The sequence below is a fragment of the Triticum dicoccoides genome, chromosome 3B (genome assembly GCF_002162155.2).
Source record: "Triticum dicoccoides isolate Atlit2015 ecotype Zavitan chromosome 3B, WEW_v2.0, whole genome shotgun sequence".
Taxonomy (NCBI): Eukaryota; Viridiplantae; Streptophyta; class Magnoliopsida; order Poales; family Poaceae; genus Triticum; species Triticum dicoccoides.
In genome coordinates, this window is record NC_041385.1 from 64,311,417 (window position 1) to 64,322,307 (window position 10,891).

Consider the following 10,891-nt stretch of genomic DNA (forward strand, 5'->3'; position numbering starts at 1 on the left):
ATATCTATCCCTGATATGTTATAGTTCATCACGAAGCTCTAACAGCTTGGTGGCAATGACTTTGGAGAACCATCACTGTCTTATCTGGAAGATCAACTCCCACTCGATTCAAATGATTGTTGTACTCAGACAATCTGAGCACAAGCTCAACAATTGAGCTTTTCTCCTTAGTTTGCAGGTTAAGAAAGTCATCGGAGGTCTTATACCTCTTGACATGGGCATGAGCCTGAAATCCCAATTTCAGCCCTCAAAACATCTCATATGTTTCGCGATGTTTCAAAAACGTCTTTGGTGCCTCAACTCTAAACCGTTTAACTGAACTATCACGTAGCTATCAAAACGTGTATGTCAGATGTTCGCAACAACCATAGACAACGTTCGAGGTTCAGCACACTGAGCGGTGCATTAAGGACATAAGCCTTCTATGAAGCAATGAGGACAATCCTCAGTTTACGGACCTAGTCCGCATAATTGCTACTATCAACTTTCAACTAATTTTTCTCTAGGAACATATCTAAACAGTAGAACTATAGCGTGAGCTACGACATAATTTGCAAAAACCTTTTGACTATGTTCAGGATAATTAAGTTCATCTTATGAACTCCCACTCAGATAGACATCCCTCTAGTCATCTAAGTGATTACATGATCCGAGTCAAACTAGGCCGTGTCCGATCATCACGTGAGACGGACTAGTCATCATCGGTGAACATCTTCATGTTGATCGTATCTTCTATACGACTCATGTTCGACCTTTCGGTCTCCGTGTTCCGAGGCCATGTCTGTACATGCTAGGCTCATCAAGTTAACCCTAAGTGTTTCGCGTGTGTAAATCTGTCTTACACCCGTTGTATGTGAACGTTAGAATCTAACACCCGATCATCACGTGGTGCTTCGAAACACGAACTGTCGCAACGGTGCACAGTTAGGGGAGAACACTTCTTGAAATTGTTGTAAGGGATCATCTTATTTACTACCATCGTTCTAAGCAAATAAGATGTATAAACATGATAAACATCACATGCAATCAAATAGTGACATGATATGGCCATCATCACTTTGCTCCTTTTGATCTCCATCTTCGGGGCTCCATGATCATCATCGTCACCGGCATGACACCATGATCTCCATCATCATGATCTCCATCATCGTGTCTTCATGAAGTTGCCTCGCCAACTATTACTTCTACTACTATGGCTAACGGTTAGCAATAAAGTAAAGTAATTACATGACGTTTAAGTTGACACGTAGGTCACAAATAAATAAAGACAACTCCTATGGCTCCTGTCGGTTGTCATACTCATCGACATGCAAGTCGTGATTCCTATTACAAGAACATGATCAATCTCATACATCACATATATCATTCATCACATCCTTTTGGCCATATCACATCACATAGCATACCCTGCAAAAACAAGTTAGACGTCCTCTAATTGTTGTTTGCATGTTTTACGTGGCTGCTATGGGTTTCTAGCAAGAACGTTTCTTACCTACGCATGAACCACAACGTGATATGCCAATTGCTATTTACCCTTCATAAGGACCCTTTTCATCGAATCCGATCCGACTAAAGTGGGAGAGACAGACACCCGCCAGCCACCTTATGCAACTAGTGCATGTTTGTCGGTGGAACCGGTCTCACGTAAGCGTACGTGTAAGGTTGGTCCGGGCCGCTTCATCCCACGATGCCGCCGAATCAAGATAAGACTAGTAACGGCAAGCATATTGAACAATATCGACGCCCACAACTACTTTGTGTTCTACTCGTGCAAAGAATCTACGCAACAGACCTAGCTCATGATGCCACTGTTGGGGAACGTAGCAGAAATTCAAAATTTTCCTACGTGTCACCAAGATCTATCTATGGAGAGACTAGCAACAAGGGGAAGGAGAGTGCATCTACATACCCTTGTAGATCGCTAAGCGGAAGCGTTCAAGTGAACGGGGTTGATGGAGTCGTACTCGTCGTGATTCAGATCACCGATGATCCTAGTGCCGAACGGACGGCACCTCCGCGTTCAACACACGTACAGCTCGACGATGTCTCCCACGCCTTGATCCAGCAAGGAGAGAGGGAGAGGTTGAGGAAGACTCCATCCAGCAGCAGCACAACGGCGTGGTGGTGATGGAGGAGCGTGGCAATCCTGCAGGGCTTCGCCAAGCACCTACGGGAGAGGAGGAGGTGTCACGGGAGGGAGGGAGGCGCCAAGGGCTCAAGTATGGATGCCCTCCCTCCCCTCCACTATATATAGGGGCAGGGGAGAAGGGGGAGGCGCAGCCTTGCCCCTTCCTCCAAGGAAGGGGTGCGGCTAAGAGGGGGGGAGGAGTCCATCCTCCCCAAGGCACCTCGGAGGTGCCTTCCCCCTTTAGGACTCTCCCCTTTTTCCTATATCTTGGCGCATGGGCCTCTAGGGGCTGGTGCCCTTGGCCCATGTAGGCCAAGGCGCACCCCCTACAGCCCATGTGGCCCCCCGGGGCAGGTGGCCCCACCCGGTGGGCCCCTGGGACCCTTCTGGTGGTCCCGGTACAATACCGATGACCCCGAAACTTGTCCCGATGGCCGAAACAGGACTTCCTATATATAAATCTTTACCTCCGGACCATTCCGGAACTCCTCGTGACGTCCGGGATGTAATCCGGGACTCCGAACAACATTCGGTAACCACATACAAGCTTCCTTTATAACCCTAGCGTCATCGAACCTTAAGTGTGTAGACCCTACGGGTTCGGGAGACATGTAGTCATGACCGAGATGTTCTCCGGTCAATAACCAACAGCGGGATCTGGATACCCATGTTGGCTCCCACATGTTCCGCGATGATCTCATCGAATGAACCACGATGTCAAGGACTCAATCAATCCCGTATACAATTCCCTTTGTCTAGCGGTATGGTACTTGCCCGAGATTCGATCGTCGGTATACCGATACCTTGTTCAATCTCGTTACCGGCAAGTCTCTTTACTCGTTCCGTAACACATCATCCCGTGATCAACTCCTTGATCACACTGTGCACATTATGATGATGTCCTACCGAGTGGGCCCAGAGATACCTCTCCGTTTACACGGAGTGACAAATCCCAGTCTCGATTCATGCCAACCCAACAGACACTTTCAGAGATACCCGTAGTGTACCTTTATAGCCACCCAGTTACGTTGTGACGTTTGGCACACCCAAAGCACTCCTACGGTATCCGGGAGTTGCACAATCTCATGGTCTAAGGAAATGATACTTGACATTAGAAAAGCTTTAGCATACGAACTACATGATCTTTGTGCTAGGCTTAGTATTGGGTCTTGTCCATCACATCATTCTCCTAATGATGTGATCCCGTTATCAACGACATCCAATGTCCATGGTCAGGAAACCGTAACCATCTATTGATTAACGAGCTAGTCAACTAGAGGCTTACTAGGGACATGGTGTTGTCTATGTATCCACACATGTATCTGAGTTTCCTATCAATACAATTCTAGCATGGATAATAAACGATTATCATGAAGGAAATATAATAATAATCAATTTATTATTGCCTCTAGGGCATATTTTCAACAGTTTGCCGGCTCATCCATGCAGTACGGCGTGTGTGTGTCTGCAATACTGTTAGAACCTGACTATTCGCTTTGTAGAAAAGGATGGAGCAGTCCACTTGGCTGTAGTGGATAAAAATGAAAGACAAAAATTTATACAAATTAAAAAAATGCAGTTCACTAGAGTCGACACAGCGGCCCAACTCCTCGTGTAGTGCAGTCCGTTGGCGCACAGTTTGTAGAGGCCAGAAGTTTGGTCAACGCATGTTTACATAAAAAAAGTTAAAAAAACAAAATCATAATGATGTGGTTCACTTACGCCCGACATGAAGCGCACTTCACTTACTCGCCTAAAAAAATGGTGTTGTTTCGTGTGTCTAAAAAATTAGTTGATTGCGTCAACACATGCAGTGCGTTTGGTCCTCGGATGTGGTTCACTTTTGAGAGTGATGCTGTTCACTTGCGCCCAACATGAAAGTGCGATTTTTTAAACGAAACAATAATATAGCAATGAGGTTCACTTTGACATATGTCGCGGTTCATTTGCCTCGTCTCTTGGTCCACTCTCGTTCATAAAAAACTTAGAAAAAAAGACAACAAAAACTCGTTTGAGAAAATGTACGTCCGACAATAGAAATCATGAAGTTCACTTGACTCTCTGATGCAGTGCGATTTTCGACTGAAGCAGTGCAGTTTTCAGTCGAATGAAGTACCCACGCCGATTTGGGTGTTGCGAAAAACAGTGTGTGTATTTCGGTAAATTCGAAATTGCTCTTAAACCGTAAAGAATTAGAGAGAGTGTTCTACATGAAAGAGTTGCGTATCGTTGATATCTTTCCAACGACATATCATTTGAATCATTTCGACAACCGATTTGTAAAAAAAAAAAAACGGCCGCTGCCACTCGTCCTCCGCCGCACGATTTTCAGAATTAACTTAAAATCATAAGAAATCTCAAAACCATTCCTACATATGAAAGTTGCGCCTTGTCCATAGCTTTCCAACGACGTATCATACGCCTCGTTTCGACAAACAGTTCAAAAAGTAGAGCGAAAACAGTACCAAAAATTTGAAAAAATTTGAAAAACAGAATTCCGCGATTTAGTAAATTTGAAACTGCTCTTAAACCGTAACGAATTAGAGAAAGATTTATATATGAAAAAGATGCTCCTCGACGATATCTATCCAATGGTGTACCATTTGCTTCATTCCAACCAGCGGTTTAGAAAAAATCGCGAAAATATGTTCGCTGCCACTCGTCATCCGCCGCGCCGTTTTTGAAACTGCTCTTAAACCGTGAGGAATCTCGAAAAGTGTTCAACATGGAAAAGTTGCGCCTAATCCATAGCTTTCCAACGGTATATTATACGCCTCATTCCGATAAACGGTTAAAAAACTAGAGTGAAAACAGTACCGAAAAAACATTACGTGCAGCTTTTTCCGACGCGAAGTTCAGTAGTCTCTATTGCAGTGCTCGTTGTCAAAATGATGCAGTGCACTTCTGTTGAGCGTGCAGTGCCGAAGTGGTGTGCAAAATAGTTATTCTACTAATATTAGCAGAATAGACCGTCCGTATATATATAAGGAAAATCCATTCTACCACCCAGTGGTAGTTACCCTATATGTCTCATATACTATCATGTGATACTATATATACTACTTTATCATTTTAAATATATTCATATACTATATCTAAGATATTTCAAAGCAAGTTTCATGAAAAAATTGCATATGATACCATAATTTTTGTTATATTTGTGAAATACGAACATATTTGTACGTAAAAAAAGCATATTCAATACATGGTATATACTACCTAAAAATTAGTATATATATTACCTAATCATTATTATATATATACTACATACTACACGTACATACTCTCTATTTTGACGGATACTACAAACAACATACAAAACGCAAGTGATGGTAACTACCACTGCTTGTAGGAAACATCTGTCCTAAATATATTTTCTGAGACTTGTCTCAATTCAAAGCATGTTAATATACCCTGTTTGTTAATTTTCAGCTTTTGGTTATTGCCATGCCAAAATTAAACAAGTCACCCTGACCCTGGTGTTCTTTGGTGGATATCTCTAGCGCCGGGTTTGCCTCATCCATGGGGAACATACTAGAAGCTCTACTTCGATCATGTGCTAGTAAGTTGCAAGATATCATTACCAATGAAGCCATACTAATCTTAGGGGTGGAAGAAGAGCTCACAAAACTGCTACAACGAGTTGAACTAATTCAGTGTTGTATATATGATGCTGAGAAAAGGAGGGCAAAAGAGTTAGCAGTAAACAATTGGCTTGGCCAACTGAGAGATGTTATATATGATGTTGATGAAATTCTGGACGTGGCTAAATGCAAAGGAAGCAAGCTACTTCCTAACCACCCTTCATCATTATCAAGTAAATCAGCTGCATGTAAAGGTCATTCAGTTTTCCCTTGCTTTTGTAATATTGGTTCACGTCGTGACGTTGCTGTTCGGATTAGGACCCTCAACAAAAAGATAGAGAACATTTCAAAGGACAAAATATTCTTAACATTCAACAGTAGTGCAAAACCTAATGGAAGTGGTCCAACATCCAAACTGATAAGAAGTTCCAACCTTGTTGAGCCCAACCTTGTGGGAAAGGAAATCATACATTCTAGCAGGAAGTTGGTGGACTTGGTGCTTGCAAACAAGGAAAAGAAGTCTTACAAGCTCGCTGTTGTTGGAACCGGAGGAGTCGGTAAGACAACACTAGCTCATAAAGTATACAATGACCAAAAAATAAAAGGAAGCTTCAAGATGCATGCATGGATTTGTGTTTTGCAAGACTACAGTGAAGTAACTCTTTTGAAGGAGGTGCTCCGAAATATTGGTGTGCATCATGAGCAAGGTGAAACCATAGCTGAGCTACAGAGAAAGCTTGCAGAAACAATAGAGGGAAAGAGTTTCTTTCTGGTTCTAGATGATGTATGGCATTCCAATGTATGGATGGATCTATTAAGGCCTGCGTTACACAAAACAACATCTGGAGTAATGTTGGTAACCACACGAGATGATCAAATTACAAGGAGAATAGGCGTAGAGCATACCCATCGAGTTGATCTCATGTCAGTAGAGGTGGGATGGGAGCTACTTTGGAAGAGCATGAATATTGATGAGAAAGAAGTGCAGAATTTAAGAAACACGGGGATTGAGATTATTCGTAAATGCGGTTGCCTCCCTCTTGCAATGAAAGTTACCGCTAGTGTTCTGGCAAGCAGGAATCGAACAGATAATGAGTTGAAAAAGATTTTGAGAAGATATGCTTGCTCCCAGAACATGTTGTCTAATGAAATAGAAGGAGTTTTGTATCTAAGCTACGATGAGTTACCATATCGTCTGAAGCAGTGTTTTCTTTATTGTGCATTGTATATTGAAGATTCTACCATTCTTCGCCGTGTAATTACCTGGTTATGGATTGCTGAAGGCTTCATTGAGGAGCAACAAGGCCAACTTCTAGAAGACACAGCAGAGGAGTACTACTATGAGCTAATCCATCAAAATCTCCTCCAACCAGATAACGGATCTTTTAACCAGGCTGAATGCAAAATGCATGACCTCTTAAGACAGATTGCTTTGAGTATATCAAAAAAAGAGTGTTTTATTGGTGATATTGAAACATTAAGTGGTGAGAATATGTCAAAACTACGACGAGTTACTGCCGTGAGTAAGAAGGATAAATTAGTGTTGCCTAGCATGAATAAGGTGGAAGCTAAGGTGAGGACTTTCTTTAGTGTTCATGGTCCATGGAGCATAGAGCATTGTTCAAGAGATTTTTGCTTCTTCGTGTTTTGGTACTGAATTACTCACTTGTACAAAGCATTCCAGGTTATATAGGAAGACGATACATCTACGCCTACTTGATCTTGATTATACTAGCATATCTTGTCTTCCGGAATCCATTGGCTCCCTACAAAACCTTCAAATTTTGAGCTTGAATTATTGTGATGCTTTGCACAGTCTTCCTTCGACGATATCCCAACAGTACAGTTTAAGATGTCTTAGTCTTCTTCACACAAATATAAATGAAGTTCAGAAAGGGGTAGGAAAACTGAAGTTCCTCACTGATTTACGAGGGTTTCCGGTTGGGGCAAGAATTGAAAATGCTGATGTACAAGATGGATGGAAGTCGGAAGAGTTGTCATCTTTGTCATTGCTGAGGTATCTTACGTTGGTTAAATTGGAAAGAGCGTCTTGCTATAGTAATACATTATTGGCGAACAAAAACCATCTAAAAGGACTAGTACTGGAGTGGAGATCATATTCAGAAGATGTTAGCACTGAGGAGGTCTTTGAGCAGCTAATACCTCCAAGCAACCTGGAAACCCTACATATTATTGGATTCCTTGGTCGGCAGTACCCCTACTGGTTTGGTAGCACCTGTTTGTCTTCGCTGGCACACGTGACCCTTAGAAATCTACGATGTGTGTATCTTCCACCTATTGCCCAGCTACCCAACTTGAAATTTCTAAGGATTGATGGAGCATATGCAGTTACCAAGGTTGGCCCTGAATTTGTCGGTTGTGGGAAGGGTGATCCCCTATGCAACGAATTAGTTGCTTTTCCTAAACTTGAATGGTTAGTCCTCAAGCATTTGCCCAACTGGGAGGAGTGGTCTTTTTTTTGAAGAAAAAGAAGAAGAAGATGTTGATGATGAAGGGGGAGCAAATGAAGTTGCTGAGATTCGAAAGGACGATGCCCAATCTGCTAGGTTGCGTTTGTTTCCTTGTTTGGTAAGGTTGAAACTTGAAGCCTGCTTAAAGCTGAGGGCTCTACCGCGACAACTTGGAGAGGACGCTGTCAGCTTGAAGAAGATCGAATTAATTAGAACAAACAACTTAAAGGCCGTGGAGGACTTCCCACACCTCACTGAGCTCCTTCATATTGAGAAATGTGAAGGCCTGGAGAAGGTCTCCAATCTCCCTCTAGTGACAGACCTGCAAGTACGTGGTTGTCTGAACTTAAGCCGTGTAGAGGGGCTGGGCAGTTTGCAGCAGCTTGGGCTGGGCGAGGATACGCAAGAGATCTCTTCCCACTGGGTGCTTGGGCTTCAAAACCATCACCAGCGACTTCATGGCAAAGACCTGGATGTCTACTCGTTGTCTACCAGTTAGACGCGCGGCTCAAGGTATATATGTACATTGTATACTAGTCGGATATTTTGTATTGTCTTTGATTCTCTCGACATTGATTCATCTTCCAACAAGTCGATTTTCTGCCTCAGTGGATGCACCTTGTATACCATTTTATATGCTTATGCAACCGAAATGATTAGACATATTGTGCTTGTACATATTCCAACAAAGCTTTGGTTAATAGATGTCGACACCAGTAGGGCGGCAGATTGTAGGCAACAAGTCATTAAGTGTTGTATAATGGTGCTCTAAGTTGCTTATGTGTGTTCCATCTCTAACTAACATGCATTGGAAACTCATGATCGTCCTCTTAGAGTTGCTTAAATTCTCATGATCGTCCTCTTAGAATTTATAATATTGGCATCTCCATTAGCAGATATGAGTAATAATAGCTGTTGAGACATTGATCTCATATTCAGAAAAATCATACCCCAGTTCTGTATGTGGTGCAAGACTACAAAATGGGGTTTCTTTCCGAAAAGAGGACTGCAAAATTGTAGCTATACTCATGCTAGATCTCGGCATGTACAAAATTGTACCAACGTGTTTGTGATTTTTTTCCTTGCCTTGCCCACAGGAAAAACATTAACTAAGCAACACATTTCGTGTGTGATGGGTGTGTACTTCTTACATGTGTAACCATATTAAGTTCTTGTCAATTCTCATAGCTTCTTACAGTATATTGGTCTGTTTCGTTGGCAGCATAGGACTGATGGTGTGGTTGGCTTCAACGGGACAAGCATCGGAGGTACTAAATTGAGGAAGCCTGTCATTGCAGAAGATGCGCAAATACCATGATGGATGTGTAGTGAGCTGGTGAAGAAAGGAAGTGCCCTGTTTTCCTTTGGGCAGGTGCACTATAAATACTGTATCGAACTTCGTTTTGTTCATTTCTGAATTTGGGCCACAGGGCTTTGCTGTACTGAACCTCCTGTCTGTGTGGTATGCTTTCACTTATTTATTCCTGAATTTGGGGCTGGAGGCCTTTGCTGCACTGAAGTTCCCGGAATGGTTTCGTCCTTCTAATTTAACCGATGGATTTCGTTTTGTGATGATTTTATTCATGTAATGGAGGGTGATAAATTTCGTTTTATTTTGTTTCTGAATTTGGGCCTTTGGCTTTGCCGCACTGAACCTGTGTGAGTATGGCCAAACCTCTGTCTCTCTCTCTCTCTCTCTGTGTGTAATCCTGAGTTGCAATAATAATAAGGAAGCTTGTTCCTGGAATTAATTAGTGGAGCTGAAGAAGAATAAGGGAATTGCAGAAACTACTTGAAAGCACAAGTGCTCCCTAGGTGGTTTTGGTAATTAATGTCAACATATCTCTTGTTGGACTAACACCTTTATCTAGCATATTTCAGACAAGTTCAACATTGGAGTGGCATGGACTAAAAGATGTGGGAACTCCTTCAAGATGCTAAGGACAAAGGATTGGCTCAAGCTTCAAGCTCAAGACTCTTCATTTTACATTTTAGTGATCCAAGATCACATTGAGTCTATAGGAAAAGCCAATACTATCAAGGAGGGATGAGGTGTTGCTTAATGAGCCTCTTGCTTCATGTGCTTAGTGATATGCTCCAAAACCCTCAGCTACTTTCTCACATCCACATATGTCCTAAACCTAAAGCCAAAATCGGTCACACCGATTCTTTCTATCCGGCGCCATCGAGTTTGGATGTCTTAGCCACTGCCACAAACCCTAGGCAAATCGGTCTCACCGATAGGGATCTCGGTCTCACCGAGATGGGATTGTAATCTCTTTGTGTATGTCCATTATCAAAATCGGTCTCACCGAGTTTGAGCAATCGGTCCTACCGAGATTACAATGCAAACTCTCTGGTTAACTTATTACCAAAATCGGTCCCACCGAGTTTGAGTAATCGGTTCCACCGAGTTTGCCTGACCAACTCTCTGGTTAGCTAATTACCAAAATCGGTCTCACCGAGTTTGCGTAATCGGTCTCACCGAGACTACGTTATGCCCTAACCCTAACCATATCGGTCCCACCGAAAATCCTAACGGTCACTAAATTTGCTAAATCGGTCCGACCGAGTTTGTTGATTCGGTCCCACCGAGTTTGGTAAATTGTGTGTAACGGTTAGATTTTGTGTGGAGGCTATATATACCCCTCCACCTCCTCTTCATTCGTGGAGAGAGCCATCAGACTGAACCTACACTTCCAGCATCC

The 10,891-nt window shown here is 42.6% G+C and overlaps 1 pseudogene; it reads left to right on the forward strand.

The window, feature by feature from the left end:
- Positions 1-5,650: 5,650 nt before the first annotated feature.
- LOC119279289 lies at positions 5,651-9,501 on the forward strand (annotated as a pseudogene).
- Positions 9,502-10,891: the final 1,390 nt, after the last annotated feature.